General features: G+C 47.4%; 1 protein-coding gene across 10 annotated transcripts in view; it reads right to left on the minus strand.

The window, feature by feature from the left end:
* TNRC6B (trinucleotide repeat containing adaptor 6B) overlaps window positions 1-24,138 on the minus strand; it is a 1,192,955-nt gene that overhangs the window by 433,713 nt on the left and 735,104 nt on the right. The window lies entirely within an intron of this gene.

The raw sequence follows: 24,138 nt of genomic DNA on the forward strand, positions 1-24,138 counted from the left end.
TTCCTCTTCGAGATCTCTTGGCAGCCCCTCGTGTCGAATTCGTCCTCGATTTCGACGACGTTCGTCAGTGGAGCCGTTGGAATTTTGAATTCCTTCATCTTGGCGTCGAACTCCTTCCTCCTCTGAAGGATGTTCTCCATTTCGGCCTCGAGCCGCCTCTTCTTTTTCTCCATCTCGGAGATGCTTTCGGCGTCGCGCGGGCCTCTTCGACGGAACTTGCGTCGACGCCGACCTGTCCTTCTGCGTCGAGCGCCCCGTTTCATGGGTTGTCTTCGACGAACCTTGCCTTTCGGTGTCTTTCGGCACCAGGGAGTCCTTTTCGAAGGATCCGCTTGGCCTCTTGTCCATGGTTCCCCCCTTGGTCGTCGAAGTTTTCGGCGCCGGGGCTCCCTTCGTGGACTTTGATTCAGATTTTCTCGAGTCACCCTCGGGTTTTCGAGGTATTTGTGCGTTTTGAGGTCGACGATTCTCTTACCTCGTCTTCATTTTTCTTGTCGGTCTCTACGACTGTTAAGTTTTCGGGTCCCTCGGCGACGTTGTCCTCATCGTCTGTGGAGAGGCCCAGATCGTAGAGCGACGGGGCCTTACCCTTGCCATCCATGCTGGCGTTGGCTCTTCTCTGACGTTCTCTCACCCGGAGCGTCTTCGGCGCGAAGGCTGAGCAGGCGTTGCAGTCCTTGCTCTGGTGGTCGACCGGTAGGCAGAGGTTGCAGACCGGATGCTGGTCCTTCTGCGCGAACTTGTGGTGGCAGTTAGGGCAGAACTTGAATGGCGTCTTGTCAATTGCGCTCAGGGCCTCTGAGTGCGCATTCTCCAAGGGCGTCGAAGAAAAAGGCGGAACACTTCCTTCTTCGCGCTCCTGATGTGATATATTCCTTTCCTGTGATATCTTCGTAGTTATTTATCGACGAAACTCGCTTTTCCTTCTTCTTCCTTCGATTGTAATTCTGGAGCTTCCCGATGACGATCCAGACCCAACGGCGGAAAAAAGAATCTGAAGATGGCGCCCCAAAGGTGGGACTTCCGCAGGAAGCACGACGACGTCACGGGAGGTGCACCAAATGGTAAGTCGTCGCCGCCCACCCGGGCTATAAAAAAAAAAAAAAGAAAGAAAAAAAAAAAAAAAAAAAAAAAGAAAAGACTATGAATCCGGACCCAACCACAAGATCGCGGAATAATGCACAGCATAGTGAATCCAGAAAGATTCACGCTGCAAAACTGGGTGTATCCAAAGTTCGCTGACCTGCTGTAAGTACTACAGTTTTTCACCCACTCATTTTACTGACATGGGGAAACGAAAGTCTGAATCTGCTAAAACGCAAGGGAAACCCCCGAGTCTAAAAAAGGACCCGAAAAACTGTACTTCATTATTAAACTACTTGACGGGCGCCGTGTGGGCGATTGAAAAGCACATAAGTACGGTGGAAGAGACACTTAATGCAGAAAGCAGGGGAGAGATACAAATTACAACTACTCAGGATGGAATGGGACAAAAAGAGAAATCTTTAAAGAAAACATCGCCCAGAAATGGCTGCGTCCAACCAACAATTGACCAAGTGTGGGTTAGTGATGAAGATGAGGAATGGTATCAACCTCCCACGAAACGTATGAGAAACCCTGAGGGTGGGGATGGGTCTGAAAATGGGGGGTTTCGAGATTTTAATACAGCGTCCACAAGGCAACAGAAAAAAAACTCCAATAAGGAAAAAGCTAACAGCTCAACCCAAACAAAGATAGACAGGGAAAACACCCACACAGAAGGAGCTATGTAATAACAGCGAGGCAAACGTAGTTCCATCCCTGATAAAGGACTTAGAAATGGTAATTAAAGAAGCACTGAGTAAGATGGATGAAAGACTAAAAGGCATTGAAACAATTTTAGAAAAGATTCAGAAGAAAAATACAGCTTGTAATGAACAGGAGAATAATAAAAATGAGACTATAAGGAGACCAAGATTGCAAGAAATTGTAACAAAGAGTCCAATAGTAACAAGCACCTCAGTAAACAAGAATAATGCAGATATGAGAGAAAGAGGGGATTTAGGATTTAAAAGGCGGTATGACCTCAAGGTAATAAGGCCCAAAGAATTCCAACTGGCCAAAGTTTCCCACCGCAGTACATAACGAGACAATTAAATAACAGGAATAATCTGCCAAGTACCAAATTGAGAAAAGTTACCACACATAACCCCCAAGTTAACCAGCCATTCCCATACCCTATCCAGACTAATAATGGGCAAAACAAATTGCCTAGGACTCCCTCCAGAGGCAACCCCATATTCTATAATTTTAACAAATGTCCCGCAGCTAATTGGTCAAGAGAGAGAATCTTGGGAGACCCTGAGAAACAAATCCTTACATTGGCTAAATACAAGGACAGGTCTGGATAGAGTATTGTTTACGGAGTTCAAAATGGCGAGAAGAATAGCATGGGTGGGGAAAACCCCCCAAAATATAGCAGGGTACTGTATAGTTCTAACATTTGCCTCAACCCATTTAGTACAAACAATATTGTAACGCCTTGGGAGCTTTTTAATAGACCCTCGAGGCATTAATGTGGTTCCACTAGGGTATTCTTATAAACAGTCTATAGAACGGGAACCTAAGAACTGGGTATACCCGAAAAATTCCTGTTATAACATTCCTATAGCAAATAGATATAAAGTTTATACAGCTTAGAAGATCAAGATTGACTTGAAGAAACTAGTGCATCACAATCCCAATGCCTAAATAAGACTTTTCAGGAACAACTGGCAAACGAACGGCTTGCATTAGAACCTAATGTCACTAACTCAACGGTTGAGGCAGTTATCCTAGATGGAACTTGTACTGATGATAATAAATTGCTAAAATTGACTTTCTGGAACGTGGCAGGGCTACAAACTGAGATAGAAATTACAGAGTGGCGTGATTTTGTAGACGGGTTCCAAATTATATGTTTGCAGGCAACGTGGTTTAAGAAGCCCATTCACCTGTGTGGTTATCGCTCCTATCATATGCCCATAGTTGGAGGAAAACATGGGAGGGCAAAGGGAGGACTGGCTATCTACGTCTCTAATATGCTAAGTATAGGGAAAATCACAGTGAAACTTGAAGAGAATTATCAACTAATGGAGATATGTATGGGGAGTAAGCAAAGTACGAAGCAAAGTATGATGCTGATACATTTTTATAATAATGCACCGCCAGATAAAATTGTGGGAATTATTACGAAACTACTAAGTGCCCTAGTAAAAATTGTAAAAAACAAGAGGGGATATGTACATCATTTGGGGGGGGGGGGGGGGGGGGGGGGCTGATTTTCATATTGCATTATGCTCAGAAAATGGTACTACTGTCTGCGGGATTGTGAATGAAGTCGGTGAATGTGAAACTCATTTCACTCATACTCAAGATGGGAACGCTTTAAATGAATTGATGTGCGAGCTTGATTTAGGCTATGCGAATGAACTAAGTAACAAGTGGGCGCCGTTTGAGAGTACATTTCACGGGAGAGGCTGCTCCACTGTGATAGATTAGATTCTACTCTCCTCAAATTTGGCGTCAAAAATAAATCAATTCATTACTCATGATGTCACATTGAGTGACCACTTCTCTTTTAGTTTATCGCTGAACTTGTTGACCAGTATAGATAAAGGTTTTAATAATATTTACCCCCCTGAACAATTGGAAATGAACAGGAAAAATTGATACGCTTTAAAATCGCAGCTGGTAGACCCGGTAGAAACAATTAAAAAAGTAGTGCTAAAAAGCAAACCATCAATAGAAGCCATATTACAGGAAAATGCAATGAATGAGAGTCTTGGCATCCTTTCAAGAGGTTACCAGAGTTATAAATGAAGTGTTATGGAGAACCAGTAACAGCTCTGGGAAAAAAGACAAAGGATGGTTTGACTCAAAGTGCACTAAAGCATATTCCATACTGAAAAAAGAGACCCATACAATCCCCAGGAACCCAATCAATTTGAGGGAGGCAAGGAAGGATTATATGAACGTAATGAAAGAACGTAAAAGGGAACTTAGGGAGGGGCACTGGCAAACTTTACAGGAAGCGGCCAAGTCTAAGGACGGGGCGGCTTTCTGGCAGGCAGTCCGGGCACCCTTTTTGGAGCCAGTCGATATTCCAAACATAGAAATAGCCATAACAGAAGATCAATGGGTAGAGTATTTTGCCAAAATTTTCAGTAATCATGATTCTGGAAATCAAATAGAATTTACAGATAAAGATGCCAAGTCCAATCCCTTACAGCGAGCACAAATAAATAATCTTCAAATTACATTTGAAGAGGTTAATATGGCAATAGAAGCAAGTAAGGGGGGGCAAGGCACCTGGCCCAGATGGGATTCCTCTTGATTTGTACAGGGCAAATGTAGAGTTATGGGGACCTATACTGACACAAATATTAAGGGCTAGTTGCCCGCCAAATTATATTGAGACCTGGACCGAATCAATCTTGGTCCCAATATTTAAAAAGGGTAATAGACATGACCCGGTATGTTATCGCCCAATATCTTTATTGGATTCCTCTGCGAAAATTGTCGGGCGGGTCATATTCGGTAGATTACAGGAGTGGGGGGAGGAAAAGCAGATTCTGTCAGACCTGCAATACGGTTTCCGTAAAGGTTTGGGAACCGTTGAACAGAGTCTTAATTTGAGCATTCTAATCGGGAAGTATGCTCACTTAAAAAAAGGAAAGCTATATTTAGCCTTTGTAGATCTAACCGCAGCCTTTGACTGTGTGGTACACGAGAGGCTGTGGGGGATTCTCGAGTACATAGGGGTAAATGGTAACATCATAGACTTCCTGAAAGAAATGTACCAGAATGCTAAGGCGAGAGTACGCTATGGTAATGATGGAGTGTGTACAAGATTTTTTCCAATAAGGAAGGGGGTCAGGCAAGGTTGTGTCCTGGCCCCCTATCTCTTTAACCTTTACACAAATGATCTAGAAAAAGCTCTGCTCCAATCAGGTCAAGACTTCCCAGTAATTAATGGCCACCCCATTCCTTCCTTAATGTATGCGGATGACGCAGTATTAATGTGTCGAACTCAGGTAGGGTTGCAAAGATTATTAGACAGCTATGTGGATTTCATGCGCGAGTTGGGACTAAGGGTAAATACGTCAAAAACCTTTATTATGAGATGTGGTAGAGGGAGCAAAAAGCGCAAAGACATTTTTATAGATAATCACAAAATTAATTTTGTTAATACTTTTAGCTACCTAGGTATTTTATTTGATCATAATTCTACATGGGTCCAAGCAGTCCAAACGAGAAGACTTGCTTTTATTAAAACAACTGCTGCTTTATTTAACTTCTCAAAGAAATTAGGCACAAGGCCCCCGCGAATATTGCTACAAATTTATAGAGCTAAATCTATATCAACAGCTACGTACGGCTCTGGATTACGGGGGCACTGTAACGTTCAATCGCTTCAGTTAATTGAAAACAAATTTCTGAGATATATATTGGCACTACAGAAGTACATCATCGTATGTTTGCCACGCAGAATTGGGTGTCCCATTTTTAACAGATATAATTAAAACAGAGCCAGTGGTGCTGTGGCACAGGCTTGAGGAAACCCATGTAAATCAAGATGTTTTTGAGGATGTAATGGGAATGGCCGATGTAATGAATTTGAAATGGTTAAAATATGTTCGAGACTTCCTAAATGATTTAGGTCATCCTAATTTTTATAATGATGCGTGTACCATGAGAGTGATGCCTAGGAAAGAGCTGAAAAGAAAATGTATGGCACTTTCAGAACCACAACGGCTATGAAGAGAATTAGTAAAGCCTATGGTGGTGCATCACCAACTGACAATGACTACATATAGCATGCAACCTTACCTTATCCTTGTATCAAGCCAATATGAAAGATTACTGCTAGCCAGATTTAAGATTGGATATTTTTCATCGCATGATAAACTTCCCAAAAGCGAAGGAATGGACGCAAGAGATGCAATTATGCCCCTGTGATGACACCACAGTACAGTCTACAATTCATACTGTATTTTTTTGTAAATTTTATATTCTGATAAGAAAAAAAATGGATGATACCAATTTTAAAGAAACTAAATTTTAAAAAATGCCGACCAGCGTTTTTAGTATTACAATTTTTAAATAATGAACTTGTTATTTGGTGTTTGGCAAACTTTCAGAAAAACGTGGTAAAATGTAAGAAATCTATTATAATATGATTGAGGGAGATCTCCAAAAAGTAGTAATTCTTTTTACCATACAAATGTGATCTTTTTTTTTTATCTGTATATAAATTGTGTATATTAATATCTGTTATGTGTTTTGACGCTTTTATGATTCTTGTTTATAGTAATCGAATAAAGCTTTATAATTCAATTTAATACTCACCTGACCCCTGGCCCTTGCTGACTTTTGGCTCCAAAGACTGGGATTGTAAGTGCAGTACTTAACTGTTTAACCGCAATATTGTTTTCCCCATAGGATAACATTGGACTGTGCTGAAACATTTTTAATTGTTGATTTTTTAAAGGGAAAAGTATTTTCAATAAAAAGCATACTTACCTTATTACAAAGACCTTGGTCTTAATATAAAACGCAAAGAATTTTTTTTAAGTGGTCTCGGTCTCTTTTTTTTTTTTTTGCAGAGTTTTATATAGCGCAAACTTGTCTCGAATCCAATCAATTCTTGAGTTGTGTGTCCATTATTAATCACGGTTGTGCAATAAATGTCTTACACTCCTCTGTGTTAGGCTTAAGGCTGCTCGACAACACTACCACTAATAGGGCACTAGGTTTTTACATTGAGCCCTGTAACTTGTGGTGAATCCTTGGACTCTGTGCACGGTGTTACCACCTAGGGGCAATAGCATATACAGAGCCAGCTTTCTACACACCCTGTTGGTGATCACCCTAGTGCTGTCGGTGGTTCAAGAAGTGACCTTGAATCCCAAACCCTTACTTGTTGCTTACGAAAGGAACCCTGACAGAAGGTACTTGAAGGGCACCCATGGTCACAGTGTCCTTTATGTTTATACAACATGCCATCAACCTGTGAGCTGAACAGGTCTCCTTCATTGAAGGGCAGGTTGATAAGATGTTGTTGAACCTCCAGCTTGAAGCCAGACGCACAGGCAGAAGGGGCAGCAGAGGATGACAGAGGTATTGTCTTCCCTCGCAACGGTCTCAGTTGAATCAGAGGCACATCTGATGGTAGCTTTGGAAATCGCTTTCCCATCTACTATTTCCTCCCCATTTCTGGGGTACTGCTGAGGGAGCCTCCATCTATTCCCTCTGTGCCCTGTCGCACAGGAGGCCTTATAAACTGGTGATGTGCCAGTGTTAGACATCTGGCCACTACACTCATGCCAGCTGCCTCAATATGCTTAGCTTTCTCGCCTTGCCAAGAGAGAGGGTGTCACTGGTGGCCTGGGCTGCTGGTCTTTTACTGGCAGTGGAAACTAACAGAAAGTCAAGTGGGACATGACCTCTGATGTAGAGTGGCTCAGAGGGGGCCGACTTGAAATGCTCTTCAATCCTCGATGTTACAACCCGGGATTTTACAGTTCCTTAAATATCTGAGGGGCAGATTTCACCAAATCCTTTAGCACAGGTAAATACTGGAAGGAGCACTAGGTTCTGGAGAGCGTCTCCACCAAAAAGTCGTCATCCTCTAGGGTAACGAATAGTTTCTTACCTGTCGGTGTAGTTTTGCAGCTTGAAGATCTTTCTGGATTCACTATGCTGTGCATTATTCCGCGATCTTGTGGTTGGGTCCGGATTCGTAGTCTTTTCTTTGTTTTTTTTTTGTAGCCCAGGTGGGCGTCGACGTCCACCAATTGGTGCACCTCCCGTGACGTCGTCGTGCTTCCTGCGGAAGTCCCACCTTTGGGGCGCCATCTTCGGGTTCTTTTTTCCTTTCCTCTGTTTTTTTTTTTTTTTTTTTTAACCCTAGGCGATTGATTAATCCTTCTTGTCCCTTTATCTGTATGTTTTCATTTCTTTGATCTTTTCCATTTTACCCCCTCTTCCTCCAGCCTCATCTTCCTGGCGGAGGTGGGTGGGTTCGCTAGTGAATCCAGAAAGATCTTCAAGCTGCAAAACTACACCGACAGGTAAGAAACTATTCGTTTTGCAGCGTGAATCTTTCTGGATTCACTATGCTGTGCATTGACTTTGTAGCGGTTTTCCTAATTCTGTGGCGGCTGGGTGGTAGATGAGCGTTGGTCGTTGAAAATGTGCTGAAGCACCTTCTGTCCAACCTGTGCTTCCTTGTTCATCTGAATGTCCACGCAGTAGTGTTTCGTGAACGTGTGCACAGATGCCCAAGTTGCCGCGAGGCATATGTCCTGGATGGGCGTGTTCGCCAGGAAGGCCACGGTGGCCCCTTTCTTCCTTGTGGAGTGAGCCTGCGGCCCCTCCGCTAGCTCCTGTCCAGCTTGTTTGTGGCAGAATTGAATAGTGAGGGCAATCCACCTTGCGATGGTGCCCTTAGTCACTGGCCTACCCATGAAGCTAGTAGCAAAGGACACAAACAGCTGTTTCGACTTCCTGAGTTCCTTGGTTCTCTCAATGTAGTGCATCACCGCTCTTCTGGCATCGAGGGTGTGCAGTGCCTTTTCTGCGTTTGTAGTCTGGTTTTGGAAGAAACTTGGTATCTGGATACTCTGATTCATGTGGAACGCCGACACTACCTTGGGCATGAAGTGTGGGTCCGTTCTCAGGACTATTCTATCTTTGTGAATCTGAATGTAGGGTTCCTGCAGCGTTAGTGCTTGAAGCTCGCTCACCCTGCGTAGTGAGGTTATGGCCACCAGAAAGGCTGTTTTCATAGTCAACATCTGCAGTGTGGCCTTGTGAATGGGTTCAAACGGTGCCTTCATGAGCTCCGTCAGGACCACATTCAGATTCCATGCCGGAGGCGGCAACCTTTTCGGGGGGCCATCCTTTTGGCTCCTTCCATGAATCTCCTCACCACCTGCGAGCTGAAGAAACTTCCACCTTTTTCACCTCTGGTGTAGGCCACGATGGCCGCTAGGTGTACCCTTAGTGAGCTCGAGCAGAGGTTACTCTTTAGAAGGTGTGTGAGGTACCTCAGTACTGTTGAGTCTCTTGTCATTCTGTTTTGCAGGCCCTTTTTCCGGCACCACACAGTGAACCTCTTCCATTTTGCGCTGTAGCATTTTCGTGTAGTTGGTTTTCTCGCCTCCCGTAGCACTCGCATCGTGCTTGGCGGCAATCTTAGGTGTGCGAACTCTAGGTCTTCAGGAGCCATGCCGCCAGGTTGAGGGTCTCTGGCTCTGGGTGCAGGACCTCTCCGTTTTGCATTGAGAGCAGGTCCTTCCTCCTCTCGAACCTGTATGGGTCGCCTTGTGCCATTTCTTGAATTTGTGAGAACCATGTCTGCCTCGCCCACTGCGGAGCCACCAGGATCAGGGTCATGTTGCTGGTTCTGCACTTGTCGAGCACTCTGTGCAACAGGGGTATCGGTGGAAAGGCGTAGGCAAATGTCCTCGACCAGCTTATCCATAGGGCATTTCCCTTGGATTGCTGATCTGGTTGCCTGGACGCGAAGCTTTGGCATTTTGCATTGTGGCGTGTTGCAAAAAGGTCTATTGTGGGAGTCTCCCATCTCCGGAAGAGTTTCTCCGTTTCCTGGCCATTGAGCTCCCACTCGTGTGATGCTGAGGTCTGCCTGCTTAGCCAGTCTGCCTCCACATTGTCCTTCCCCGGTAGGTGAATTGCCAGTAGATCTATCCTGAGAGGTATGGCCCATCTCCAAATCTCCTGAGCTAGGGATGAGAGCGGGAACGACTGTGTCCCCCCTTGTTTGTTGATGTAGAACATCGCCGTGGTGTTGTCTGTTTGGACCAACACCCTCTTGTTGAACAGGTGCCTCTGGAATGCCTTCAGGGCTAGCAGGATTGTTTTCAACTCGAGGTAGTTGATATGGCGGATCGCATCTGCTGGGGCCCATAGACCCCTCACTCTGAGGTTGTCCATGTGCGCTCCCCATCCCTTTTGCGATGCGTCCGTGGTAATGGTCACTGTTGGGATTGGTGGTGTCAGGCTTCTCCCTGCTGTTATGTTGTCTCTGTTCCACCAAGTTATCTCCTCCTGCACTGCGTGCGTAACAACCACTAGATCCTCCCAACTTCCGTTTGCTTGTGACCATTGTTGTTGTAGCCATTCCTGGAATGGTCTCATGTGCAGGCGTACATTCGGCACCAGCTGGATACAGGACGCCATCATCCCCATCATCTTGCTCACAGCCCTCACTGTCAGAGCTCGCCCCTTCTGGTAGAGCTTCGCCTCCTTCAGTAGAGCCTCTGTCCTCCTGTCGCTGGGCACTACTGTACTGTTGCGGGAGTTGATCTTTGCCCCCAGGAAAATCTTTACCTGCTCCGGTTCCATCGATGATTTTCCCCAGTGGATCGAGAATCCCAGATTCGTGAGGGTGTCTGTTACGCGTTTTGCGTGCCTCTCGCACTTTCCGCGTGAGTTTGCCTTGACCAGCCAGTCGTCCAAGTAGGGGTAGACATGTATTCCCTGCCTTCGTAGGTGCGCCGCTACCGCCGACAGGCATTTTGTAAAGACCCTTGGTGCTGATTTTAATCCGAAGGCCAGGGTCGTGAACTGGTAGTGTTCTTGTTCGATGTTGAATCTTAGAAGGCCCTTGTGCCTTCTGTTTATTGGGATGTGAAGGTAGGCATCCTTGAGGTCCACGGTGACCATGAAGTCCCCTTCTCTTATCTGTGGCAGAACCTCCTGCAGTGAAGTCATTTTGAACCTTTGCGTTCTGATGAACTTGTTTAGGTAACGGAGGTCTAGTATGGGTCTGAGGTCTCCGTCTACCTTCGGAACCACGAAGTAGTTTGAGTAGACCCCTTTGTTGCGTTCTCTGAACGGCACTGTCTCTATGGCTCCCTTTTGCAGGAGTTTCCGCGTTTCTTCTCTGAGTATTGCCAGTTCTTGGGCCGATCTCAGTCTTCCCTTTGGTTTCCTGTCTGGAGGTCTTTTCTCCAAATCTACGCAGTATCCGTACTGCACAACGTTCCGTATCCACTTGTCTGTGGTTATACGCCGCCACTCCTGAAGGTAGAACCTCAGTCTTCCGCCTACTGGTGTCGTATGCTCGTAGGCTCTTGAATCTTCTCTTCCCCCTGATGACACTTTTTTGCGCCTCACCCTTGGGGTCCTGACGAGGGTAGGCGTCCTCTTGCGTGCTGAGTCACTTTGTCGAGGGCTGTTCGCCCCCTCTCCTCCTTTGGCCACGTCCGTTCCCTCTCCCGCGAAAGGACTGGCCCCGAGGTTGATATTGCCAGTTTTGCTTTTGCTGACCTTGTCCGTGACCTTCACCCTGCTGACTTTGTTGGAACGCCTGGTGCGACGTCCCCTGCTGGCTTCCTCCCCTACCGTAGGGTCTCCTCGAGGGATTTCCTCGCCTCATTCCCCTCAGCTGTAGGGCCCCCATGGACCTCGCCGTCTCGTTTTCTTTTTTCAGCTGGGTGAGCTTGTCGTCCACTGTTGCTCCGAACAGTGTCTCTCCGTTGAAGGGGGTGCCAAGGATGTTGTTCTGCACTTCCGGTTTGAATCCCGAGATTCTTAGCCATGCATGCCTCCTCTCTGTGACCCCTATGGCCATGAGTCTTGCTGAAGTCTCTGCCCCATCCAACGCCGTCTTTATACAGGAGTTGGCGATGTTCTTGCCTTCGTCTATCAGGTGAGAGGCTCTCTGGCGGTATTCTTCGGGGAGGTGCTTTACTAGCTCCCCCATCTCATCCCAGTGCTGGTATTGGTGTCTATTGAGTGCATTTGAATTCGCCATGCGCCAGTGCATTGCGGCGTTCCTCTCGACCTTTCTTCCTGTGAGGTCAATCCTCCTGCTCTCCTTATCCGGAGGTGGGCCCGAAGTTGCTGGTACGTTGGCCCTTCTCCTGGCCGTGGAGGCTATGATGGAGTCCGCGGTCACGCTACCCTTGATGTAAGGGGGGTCCAGGGAGGAGTGCTTATATTTCTTCTCTGTCCTGGGCGTGATCGACCGGCAGGTCGCTGGCTCCTTGAAGGCTTCTCTCCCCTGATTCATCACGCTTTGTAGCATGGGGAGGAACTGGCTCCTTGTCTGGATGGGGAGCAGTGTCTCGACGAGAAAATCGGCTTTCGGTTTCTCCTCGTCGAGTTTGACGCCGAAGGCCATTGCTGCGCTCCTGACCACCATATTGTAGACCCCGATGTCGTCGGGTGGCGAAGGCCTCGAAGGGTACGTGTCCACGGGCTCCTCCGGGTTTTCGGTGTCGAGATCGTGCCATTCGACGTCGTTGCTGGTAGATGCCGCCGATTCGTAGAACGACCGTTGGTCTTCTTCCTCGGCTTTTCCCTCATAATAGGGCTCTTCTTCCTCCTCGAGATCCCTTGTCAGCCCTTCGGTGTCGAACTCGTCTTCGACCTCACCGACGTCCGCTGATGAAACCGTTGGAATCTTGAACTCCTTCATCCTGGCGTCGAACTCCTTCTTCCTTTGAAGGATGTTCTCCATTTCGGCCTCGAGCCGCCTCTTCTTTTTCTCCATCTCGGAGATGCTTTCGGCGTCGACCGCGGGTCTTTTCGATGAAACTTGCGTCGACGTCGAACGTTCTTTCTGCGTCAATCGGCCCGTTTCATGGGATCCTTTCGACGACCCTTGCCTTTCGGCGTCTTTCGGCACCAGGGAGTCCTTTTCTAAGGATCCGCTCGGCCTCTTGTCCGTGGTTCCCCCTTTGGACGTCGAAGTTTTCGGCGCCGGGGCTCCCTTCGTGGACTTTGACTCAGATTTTCTCGAGTCACCCTCGTGTTGTCGAGGTACTTTCTGTTTTGTGCTCGACGATTCTCTTACCTCGTCTTCTTTTTTCTTGTCGGTCTCTACGACCGTGAAGTTTTCGGCTGTCTCGGCGACGTTGTCCTCGTCGTCCGTGGAGAGGCCCAGATCATAGAGCGTCGGGGGCTTCCCCTTGCCATCCATGTTGGCGTTGGCTCTTCTCTGCCGCTCTCTCACCCTGAGTGTCTTCGGCGCGAAGGCTGAGCAGGCGTTGCAGTCGATACTCTGGTGATCGACCGGTAGGCAGAGGTTGCAGACCGGATGCTGGTCTTTCTGCGCGAACTTGTGGTGGCAGTTTGGGCAGAACTTGAATGGCGTCTTGTCCATTGCGCTCAGGGTCTCTGAGCGTGCATTCTCCAAGGCCGTCGAAGAAAAGGGGGCTGGTCCTCCTTTCTTCGCGCTCCTGATGAAATCTCTTCCTTTCCTGATATCTTCTAGTGATTCTATCGACGAAACTCGCTTTTCTTCCTTCTTCCTTCGAGTGTAATTCTGGAGCTTCCCGATGACGATCCAGACCCAACGGCGGAAAAAAGAATCTGAAGATGGCGCCCCAAAGGTGGGACTTCCGCAGGAAGCACGACGACGTCACGGGAGGTGCACCAATTGGTGGACGTCGACGCCCACCTGGGCTACAAAAAAAAAAAAAAAAACCAAAAAACAAAGAAAAGACTACGAATCCGGACCCAACCACAAGATCGCGGAATAATGCACAGCATAGTGAATCCAGAAAGATTCACGCTGCAAAACATACATATCCACCTTGTGATAGGTGGCTGCACATTAGATAACCCTTTGAAATGGATTGGTGTCATCTGGGAGGGAAGCCCCAACAGAGAAATGGCCAAGATCAGGGTCCCACGGAGGATCCACTCACAGTCCTCCCAAGGATCATCATTGGGGTGCGGGTAGACGGAGTCACCAAAGGCCTCTGCAGGAGAGTAGAGACTAGGACTGCTCGAGTCTGAGCATAACTCCGGAGACCCCGGAGGGGGAAATCGTAGTATGTGAAGGGGAAGTCATAGGAGGTGGTAAGAGGGGGTGGAGGATGAGGAAGAGGAGGAGTAGGACCCAAAGCCTTGTCCTTAAGCATTTTGGGGGGCGGTGGTGGCAGAGAAATATCCTAAGATCGAGCATCCTCAAAGGTGAAGCTGCAGTCTTTCATCCAGCTCCTACTGGTGCTTTTGGAGGATGGGTCTCTGTAGGAAGCTGGGTTTCTGTTGCAGTAACCCTCCCACGTTTTGCCAGACTACTGATGCCCTGGGTCCCTGCCAATCTGGTTCCCAGCGCCTGTGTTTTACCAAGACTGTACGTTGTACCCCCAATTGACACCTCTCTAGCCACATGTCATTCCCTTGTAAAAGGTACCATGGGTACGAAGGGCATTGTGGCCAGGGAAGGCCTCCAAGGGCTGCAGCACTTATTGTGCCACCCCCAGAGGCCATGTATCTTTCCTCAAACACACACTGCCTTTGCAGGCTGCATGTTTTGGTGCAGAACAAAGTGAAGAGTCGACATGGCACACAGCCCTGTATGCCATGCCTACAACCCACTGCCCTGGCATGGGTCAGCCACCCCTCTAGCTGGGTGCACTTTACCAGTAGTGAGGGTACAGGTGCATGAACCCTGTACCCCTACAGTGTCTAGATCAGTTCTTAGACATTGTAAGTGCAGTAATGCAATTAAGAGTATATGGTGCTGGGAGTTTTTCGTTTCGAGCTTCACAGTGCAATAATGGCTTTACTGAAAATTGGGAAGTTTGGTATCAAACCTCTCAGCACATTAAACACACTCTGATGCCAGTGAGGGATTTAATGAAAAATGCACTCAGAGGGCTAATGCAGTGTGTGAGTGTGAAGGTATAGGACCTCTAAGGGTGGCGTGATAAGGGCTGCAGCCCTTAGAGGCCTTCTCTGGTCACAGTGCCCTGGGTACCTGTGGTACCATTTACTAGGGGCCGACCTGTGGCCAGAGATGACAATTGGGTTTAGGCTTCATTGCAGTTTTAAGGAAAGACCATAGGCCCTGGGTACCTGATTGGCAGGAGTCCAGGGCAGACTCCGTCAAAGCACATCAGCAAAAAGTGAGGGCAACCATGCAGAAAGAGGGCACTTTCTCACATGCCTTAGATGAGGTTTGGGTGTCAACCGTATTCCTGTGTCTCAGCATGGTCCTCAGACAAGTTCCAGAGATGACGGAAGTCGGTGGGACATCCTCAAGCACCTTTCTTCTCTTGAACAACTTCTTCCTTGGGCTCTGAAGAGTCTGAGCCAATTAAGTCAGGACTAGGTTGGCGGCTCACCATTTTCTTCTTCTGTACCAAGCAGGTCTGCCTCGCCGAAGATGTCTGGTATCGCAGAGGATGAACAATACATTTTATTGTTGACCCACCACTGGTTCTCCCTGATGCCGAAGGGTCTTTTTGCTCTTGAAGGCCGAGTAAGAGTTGCAGTGGTCTCGTCAGGATGTGGTGAGAGGCACAGGTTACAGACGACGTGGAGGTCAACCTAAGGGTACTTTGAGTAGCATCTTTTGAAAGGTGTCTATTGCAATACTTCTGTGCATACTTATTCTTTGGCATCGGGAAGGCGGGTGCATGGCTCCGAAGGGCAGGAGCGCCCTGAGGGCCAGAAGAACAAATGTTACTTACCTGTAAACTGTGGTTCTCCAGTATTGGTGTCTTTCATAGATTCACATGCTTGAATATTCCCCGTCGTCGAAGTGGGAGTCCCACGGTATATATAAAAAGCAATAAGTATCATGTATATATATATATATACACATACATAACCACATAAGAGTATATACATACCCAATAAACTTTATATATATATAGTTCAAATAACATATCAAGTTAAAATACCATAGGATAGCATTGAGACATAAGAAAGCATTGAGAAAAAGAATCACTTTACTGACATATCCCTGTCATTTTATAGTCCAAACTCCAGCCAATCAGGCGCTAGCACCCTCTAGAACCTTCTCCTCAGAGGCTCAGACCCTCAGATTTTCGAGCACGAGAGTGACCAAAGAGCCGAAAGAGGAGAAGAGAGCCTCTGAGGGGAGGAGGGTGGGTCGCATGTGAATCTATGAAAGACACCAATACTGGAGAACCACAGTTTACAGGTAAGTAACATTTGTTCTTCTCCAGTATTTGGGGTGTCTTTCATAGATTCACATGCTTGAATAGAATAGTAAGCAGTAAACAGTATTCGGCTGACCAAGCCGTATTGATATTGCATGAAATACAATGACAATGTATTTAGAACGCAATTAAGAATATCCCAGGAGGAGGGAAGTAGCAGAGGCTCACCTTATTTAAACAGATTCCGTAGAACTACCTGTCCCACAGCCGTGTCTGCTTCATTAATGGATTCCAGACAGTAGTGCTTCGTAAACGTGTGCCTGCTGGACCACGTAGCCGCCCGGCATATCTGATGGATGGGCACACCAGCGAACAGGGCAGTGGAAGATGATATAGCCCTCGTTGAATGAGCTCTCACTCTCGAAGACAGAGGCTTACCAGCCCTTTGATGGCAAAAAGAGATTGCTGATGAAACCCAACGGGCAATCGTGGGTTTGGTGACCGATTGTCCTTTGCAAGCACGCCCGTAGGCCACAAACAACTGGTCAGATTTGCGAAAGGATTGAGTTCTGCTAATGTAGAATTTAAGACATCTCTTCAGGTCCAGAGAGTGTAAGCTTTGCTCCGCCGGAGTTTGTGGATGCGGGAAAAAAGTTTTTAAGAACACCGTTCGTTAAGAGGGAAATCGGATGGCACTTTAGGTATAAAAACCGGATTAGTGCGGAGAATGACACAGTCCGATCTGAATTGAAGGAACGGAGGTTTTATTGTAAAGGCGTGAATGTCACTGACTCTGCGGGAAGAGGTCAGAGCAAGGAGGAGGGCCACTTTCCAAGTTAAAAATTTGACATCCGCTGAGTGGATAGGTTCGAAGAGCGCCTTCATGAGCTGAGCCAGCACGATGTTCAGGCGCCACGTGGGTGGAGGACGCCGGATGGGCGGGAACATTCGGAAGAGACCCTTGAAAAATTGCTGCATGACTCTGGATGAATAGAGAGAGGACGAGCAGTCTTGTCGAAAGCGAGATATTGTCGCTAGAAAGACCTTTAAGGTAGAGTGCGATAATCCAGACTGCGCTAGTTGTAGGAAGAACGGCAGAATGTGTTCTGGGGGAGCGTGCACAGGATGTATGTGGGCGGAAGCACACCAAAGACAAAATCGCTTCCATTTGAGCTTATACGTTTTCACTGTGGAAGGAGCTCTTGCTTTAGCCAACACCTCCCTGCAGGCTGGAGGAATGTTCAAATGAGCAAATTCAAGGTGCTCAGGTTCCAAGCCGACAAGCTGAGAGAGCTGGGATTCGGATGGCATATCCGACCATTGTTCATTGTCAGCAGATCCGGCTTCAGGTGAAGAAGGATGGGCTCGCATTGGGATAGGAGAAGCAACTCCGAAAACCATGCTTGCCGAGGCCACCGTGGAGCTATGAGGAGTACATGGCACGGTTGTTGTCTTATCTTCCGCAACACTCGCGGAATCAGAGGAATCGGCGGAAAAGCGTACGCAAATATCCCGTACCAATTGATCGAAAGGGCATTTCCGCACGACCCTTTGTGGGGAAACCAGCTTGCGTAGGACCGGCATTTTGTATTCTGAGGGGTTGCGAAGAGGTCGATTGTCGGGTGACCCCAGAGGTTGAAGACAAATTCCAGAGTCGGTTGATGTAACTCCCACTCGTGGGTTGATGATGCTGACCGACTGAGTGCATCCGCCAGAGTATTGGAAATGCCGGGCAGATGAATTGCCTGTAACGTTATCTGATGGAGTATGGCCCAACTCCAAATCCTCTGCGCCAGACGGGAGAGCAGTGGAGATCTTGTCCCGCCCTGTTTGTTCAGGTAGTGCATGCAAGTGGTGTTGTCCGTCTGAATGAGGACTGACTTCCCCTGGAACTGGAGGCGGAAGGATTTCAACGCCAAGAAAATGGCCATCAGTTCCAATCTGTTGATGTGCCAGCAACGCTGAGCCGCTGACCATTGGCCCTTGACGGATAGATCTTGAAAATGTGCGCCCCAACCCTCCATGGATGCGTCCTTGGTAAGGACGAGTTCTGTGGTTGTCAACAGAAAAGAGGTTCCTACTGCGATGTTGGCAGGACGGGTCCACCAATGCAGCGCTTGAGCCATGCGGGGTGACACCACGAGCTGATCGTTGAAGGAACCGGAAATCTGGCGCCACTGCTTGTCTAATTCCTCCTGAATGATACGACTCTTTAGTCTGCAATGAGGGATCAAAGCGATGCATGAGGACGCCATTCCCAGAAAGGATTTCAATGTGCGGACTGAAACTGACTGCTTTGCTGTGATGGAGCTTGCAAGCTGTTGAATCCGTTCTTGACGCTCTGCTGAAGCGAAAGCCATGGCTGTGCTCGTATTGATAGAAGCGCCGAGAAAGGTCTTGCACGTAGTCTGCGTGAGTTGAGATTTTCGCACATTGATCGACAAACCCAGGGACTGGAACAGATCGAGACAGCGCTGGGTATCGAGGGCCGCCTGGTGGGAGGATTGAGATTTGATGAGACAATCGTCCAGGTAAGGGTATATTTGAATACCCGCTTGCCGTAAATGAGCCACCACCGGGGCCAGGAATTTTGAAAAGACCCGTGGGGCTGAGCAGAGTCCGAAGGGTAGGACTTTGAATTGGTAATCTTTGTGACCCACTCGAAATCGTAGGTATTTCCTGTGGCGTGGCAGAATGGGCACATGGAAATATGCATCCTGCAGATCGATCGTTGTCATGAAATCCTCCTGAGAGAAGAATTGGAGGATGTCCTTTAATGTGAGCATTCGGAAGGACTGGGTCTTGAGAAATTTGTTGAGCAACCTTAGATCGAGGATGGGACGCCACTCCCCTGATTTCTTTAGTATGAGGAAAAAACGGGAATAGAACCCCAACCCTCTTTGATATTTCGGAACCACTTCGATGGCACCCTTGTTTAATATTATCTGGATCTGATTGAAAAGTTCTTTGAGATGGGCGGGAGGAGGTCCGGATGGAGGGGTGCGTGGAGGAACCTTCACAAACTCTAGGGCGTGGCCCCTTGAAATAATATCCAGAACCCAGCGGTCCGAAGTGATTGAGGACCAAGCTGAAAAGAACTGGGAGATTTTTCCTCCAACAGGAACTAGAGGACAACTGGGAAAAGGGAACTTCTGCCGTACACAGTCACTGTTTTTTGGTTGAATTCCCCCTGTAATTTGACTTCCCTCTATATGATTTGCCAGCTTGCTGTCTGTAGGACTGCTGTGGTTGTGAAGAGTACCGCTGTTGCCCTTGGTTGTAGGAGCGGTACTGGGAAGAGGACCCACGAAAAGATGAGGAGGTGCCGCGCGCACCTCGAAAGGGCTGCTTCCTAAACTGAAGAGTGCCGAGGGAACGAGCCGTATCCGTGTCCTTTTTTATGGTTTGCAAAGCATCTTCCACATGCTGGCCGAATAATGACTCTCCGTCATACGGCATGTCCAAAATCTTAGCCTGGACCTCTTGCCGAAATGAGGTTGATCGAAGCCAACCCTGTCTTCTTAGGACAGCGGCTCCCGCCAATTGACGGAAACCGGTGGATGCGATGTCAACAGAGCAGTCAATGATCTCGGATGACGCCCTCTCACCCTCTTGCAGGATCTTTTGAGCTTCCGCTCTAGAATCTTCCGGTATAAGCTTGGCCAGAGCAGCCATGTCCGACCACATCTGTCTATCGTAACGGCCGAGGATTGCCAAAGAATTCGCAGCCCGGACCGTTGTTGACGCCATGGTTGAGAACTTCTTGCCGATGGCATCCAGGCGACGGCCGTCGCAATCCGGAGGCGCCGACATTGGAGATGATGGATTTTTGGAGCGGCGCTGTGCCGCTTGTGTAATCACTGAGTCCGGCTTAGGTTGAGACACCAAGCAGGCTGGGGAAGAATCCGGAGCTTTGTACTTTTTCTCCAGGCGTGGGAGCACCGCCGGAATAGAATTAGGCGTTTTCATTAACTTTATACCTTCATTCCATATGAAGTCTATAATGGGCACAGCTCGTACTTGTTTCTGAGGCTGGGACTAGAAATCGTACAAGAAACAGTCCTCTTCCCTAACCACCATGGGAAGGTGAAAGCGTTGCGCTGCTCTTTCCATCAGCTGATGGAACCCTGTTATGTCGACAGGTGGCGAGTTGACTGGCGACCTTTGCGGTGATGCGGGCGAATTGATTTGGTAGTCATCCCAGTCCGCCATAGAGTCGGCCTCCGGAAGCTCACCCTCTTCCGTATCTAGATTATCCATATTATCATCCGCTGCATTGGAAGGCAGTGCAGGTGTGGAGGGCGTAGGTATCGTCGGCAATATAGGAGGAGGTGGAACCTCAGATGGCGCTTCGCGTGGAGAACTTTGAGAGGATGCTGGAAAGCGACGATTATAATCTTCCAACATGTATTGGAGGTTGGAAATAAGCCGCACAGGAAGCTGCACCATAGGAACCGTAGCAGGGGGATGTTGCTCTTGTTCCTGATCGTAGTATTCATCCTCCTCAAAGTCTTGGCACTTTATATGGAGCTCAGAGGGACTATGAGCATCCCGAAAAGCAGACTGATCGTCCTCATCCGAATCAGAATCGTCCTCATCCCCCGAAGGAAATAGTTGACGGGGTGGTCGAGGTCCCGGTGGTAACATAACTGGGTCTAGTACAGCCTTACGACGTAGCAGCAAGGAGCCGTCCACAGACCCCGGTGCTGGCGTTGACATTGGCACCAATGGCATTGTCGCAAAATTTGACCCCACCGTCGTCGAGGCGATCGTCGACTAAGTAGTCGACGACGGAGCTGCCGTCGACGAGGAGGCTGCCGTCGACGAGGAGGCTGCCGTCGACGGGGTGGCTGCCGTCGACGGGGTGGCTGCCGTCGACGGGGTGGCTGCCGTCGACGGGGTGGCTGCCGTCGACTTCCTCTTCTTCTTTTTAACCATCGTCGACGGAGTTGTAGACATCGACGGAAGCTCCAGCTTCCCAGTCGTCGACGAAGAGGTGAGTGGTATCGTCGACGAGATAGTTTTCAGGGAAACACACACTATTGTCGACGGTGAAGACGTCGACGAAGTCATCGTCGTCGACGAAGGATATCTGCTCGATACCGTCGTCACCGAGGCTGATTAAGTAGCCGATCTCGTCGACGGAGGAGCCGTCGACGGGCCCGTCGACTGTTTTGAACGTTTCTGACTGGAAACATGTACTGACGGAGTCATAGACGCCTGAGAGCTAAGTCTCGGGGGCGCTGGCGTGGTAACAGAGACTTGGCCTGTAGACACTTCCTCAAGATGAAGTCTCTTCTTTTTTTAGAAAAGGAGATGGCAAGTCCTGGACACTTCCACGCTTTGAAGAGACTCCTGTCTTGATAGAGGCTACACTCTCCACCTCAGAAAGGGGGTTATCTGTCTCCTTTAGTTTTTGAAGCCATATTAAAAGGCTACCTTCTCTATCTTTCAAAGTTTTTTGAGAGAAGGTTCTGCAGATCTTACAGTTGGCCACCTTATGATCAGGATACAGACAATAAATACATTTCTCATGGGGATCCTCAGAGAAAAGTCTTGACTTTCCGCAAGATGAACATGGACGGAAAAGAGATTTCTTACTTGTAGACATGATGAGAGACAAAAAACCTCAAACCAGATCAAGAACTGAGCAGAGCTCAGGGAGACTCCCTTCACACGACGTGCGGTAGAAAATCTGAGGGTCTGAGCCTCTGAGGAGAAGGTTCTAGAGGGTGCTAGCGCCTGATTGGCTGGAGTTTGGACTATAAAATGACAGTGATATGTCAGTAAAGTGATTCTTTTTCTCAATGCTTTCTTATGTCTCAATGCTATCCTATGGTATTTTAACTGGATATGTTATTTGAACTATATATATATATAAAGTTTATTGGGTATGTATATACTCTTATGTGGTTATGTATGTATATATATATATATACATGATACTTATTGCTTTTTATATATACCGTGGGACTCCCACTTCGACGACGGGGAATATTCAAGCATGTGAATCTATGAAAGACACCCCAAATACTGGAGAAGACCTGATTATTCGACAACGATGTCCTGGACGTTTGGGGTGAAAGAGGTCGAACAATCAGTCGATGGGGCGAAAAGTCCCAGTGATGGGTCCACTACAGTCGGCATCAAACACATTGAGAATGGGAGCAATATTACTCCTTCTCTGAACCTGATGGCGGGAAAAAAACACTTTTAATGCAGTTAATGACCAAGCGCGTTCACGACCAGACGGAAGCAGTCACAGAGACCCCATGATTTGAAAGATCTCTTCGAAGAATAAAAAGTCGCAAAAGTCGAAGCCCAACTAGATGTCAGGAGTATGCACAGCATGTGAATCCACATCTCTGCATTGAAATGAACAGATGTTTACAGAGTAACAATCCTTCCAGCACAACTTTCAAGAACGTCTTAGTCAATACTTGCTGTATACAATATGTGGCATATTTAAAGCAGCTCTGCAAGGGTCAACGGACCAGATGACTTTGAATAGAACAAAGCTTGTATTTTCTACATCATCCAGGGTCCAAACAAGCAGTAAACATTTACAGATATAGTGGAGGTTGAAGTAGATCCACTTTAATACTCACTTTCAGACTCCTGGGGGCTGGGATTGGATGAAACGTGCTTGTTTCAGAGATCTCAAAATCCAACTCTGCCTAATGATCAGTACATTTTTGCAGTATGTTTACTCTCAATGCAAGGGGTACCCAAACATGCTACAAACAGAAATTTTACAAACCTTTCCTTTTAAAACATCCTGGCTAGAAACGGATACAATTAACAGGCAGCCCTAGAGAAAAATCTAATATTCCAAGGTTCAGGAATAGCACCCAGTAACATTATTTATTCCTAGCTGTAATTTGTGAACATACCAGCACAGCAATTGGGCGCTTCTTCATGAATAGACAAACAGCGGCTCTCTTAGCAGATTGAACCCCAAAATCAATCCTTTTCCCACAGCCTATCTGGGACTTCCACCATGTTCCGTAATGCCAATCCAGCCCTTTGTCTGATATGAATCTTCTACAGTAGCAGCAACAAGAATAAGCGTTCACATGTTGCAGATGAACAACCAGGGCCAACCTTTACAGTGGATGGACTTAGCCACAGCCCAAGGCACCGACCATGAGAGCTGGCTACAGCAGTCTCCCATGACGAGGCTGCAAAGAACAGTGTGCTAAACAGTGGCAATGCATCCATATTTTGAGTGTTTTTATTCTCATGGGTCTCCTTTCTCTTATTCTCTTCACCTTTCTCCCACACCTCAATTTTCCAACACACCTACAAAGGTGGAAGGAGGCACCAAATTTGGTTTCGCCCTGGAGCATTATCTATCCAAAGATCAGCTTTGTGCACAACTATTGTGGCTCCTAGATTAAGAGAACAGCTAACCAGTCTTTTTGGGGGGTGGGAGAAGTTGGCAGGTCAGGAGGCGCACGGTTTGAGCATCTGAACAGGTTGCACGCAATACTAGTTACAATAAAGGAAACTAGAAGTGGCGATGCTTTGGGATGAACAGTCTGGCCCAAGGATGGTTAACTTCTCTTATGCTTACTTGCACAGGACCATCAAATTACAACTTTTAAGCTATACTCAAGCCAATCACATCGCATAAGTTGCTTGGAGGTAACCCCATTTTAATTTGTCAAAAATATCAATGGTGCATTTCCCACGATGCATTAAATCACAAAGCCTTACACAACACCCACCACTCCAAATTGGCGTTTTAGGGGCAACCAGTCAAAATGTCCTTTTTTGAAGAAATGAAAAACTTTTAGTAACTGCTACCTCAAAAGCAGAGAACATAGTCTTTCTTTTGTAGTTCAAATGAATGTTATGAGCACGGCAAAGATGCTAAACATGTAAATGCCACAAAGCACTTCTATACTTTACAAGATTAAAGAAAGGATAGGGCAGAAGGGCGAGTGAGAACAACTCTCACTCTGCTAGAGGTCAATTCTTGCATTATTAATTGCAGTTATTTGGGTGCCCGGGGAAGTATGCTGTAGAGACTCCGGCTGAATGAATTACCGTAAAAGACAAACCCTAGCTGCTATCGTGATAACTGTCACACAGGCACTTATCATGGAGCGCTGTGGAGCTTCAATGTCTCTCGTAACATTCAGGGGAAAAAGCTCAATGATTGTGGTAGCATATATTCTGGGTCTATGGTAATTTTACACAGAAATAAATAGCTAAAACT

This window comes from Triturus cristatus, chromosome 4_2 (genome assembly GCF_964204655.1).
Source record: "Triturus cristatus chromosome 4_2, aTriCri1.1, whole genome shotgun sequence".
Lineage (NCBI taxonomy): Eukaryota > Metazoa > Chordata > Amphibia > Caudata > Salamandridae > Triturus > Triturus cristatus.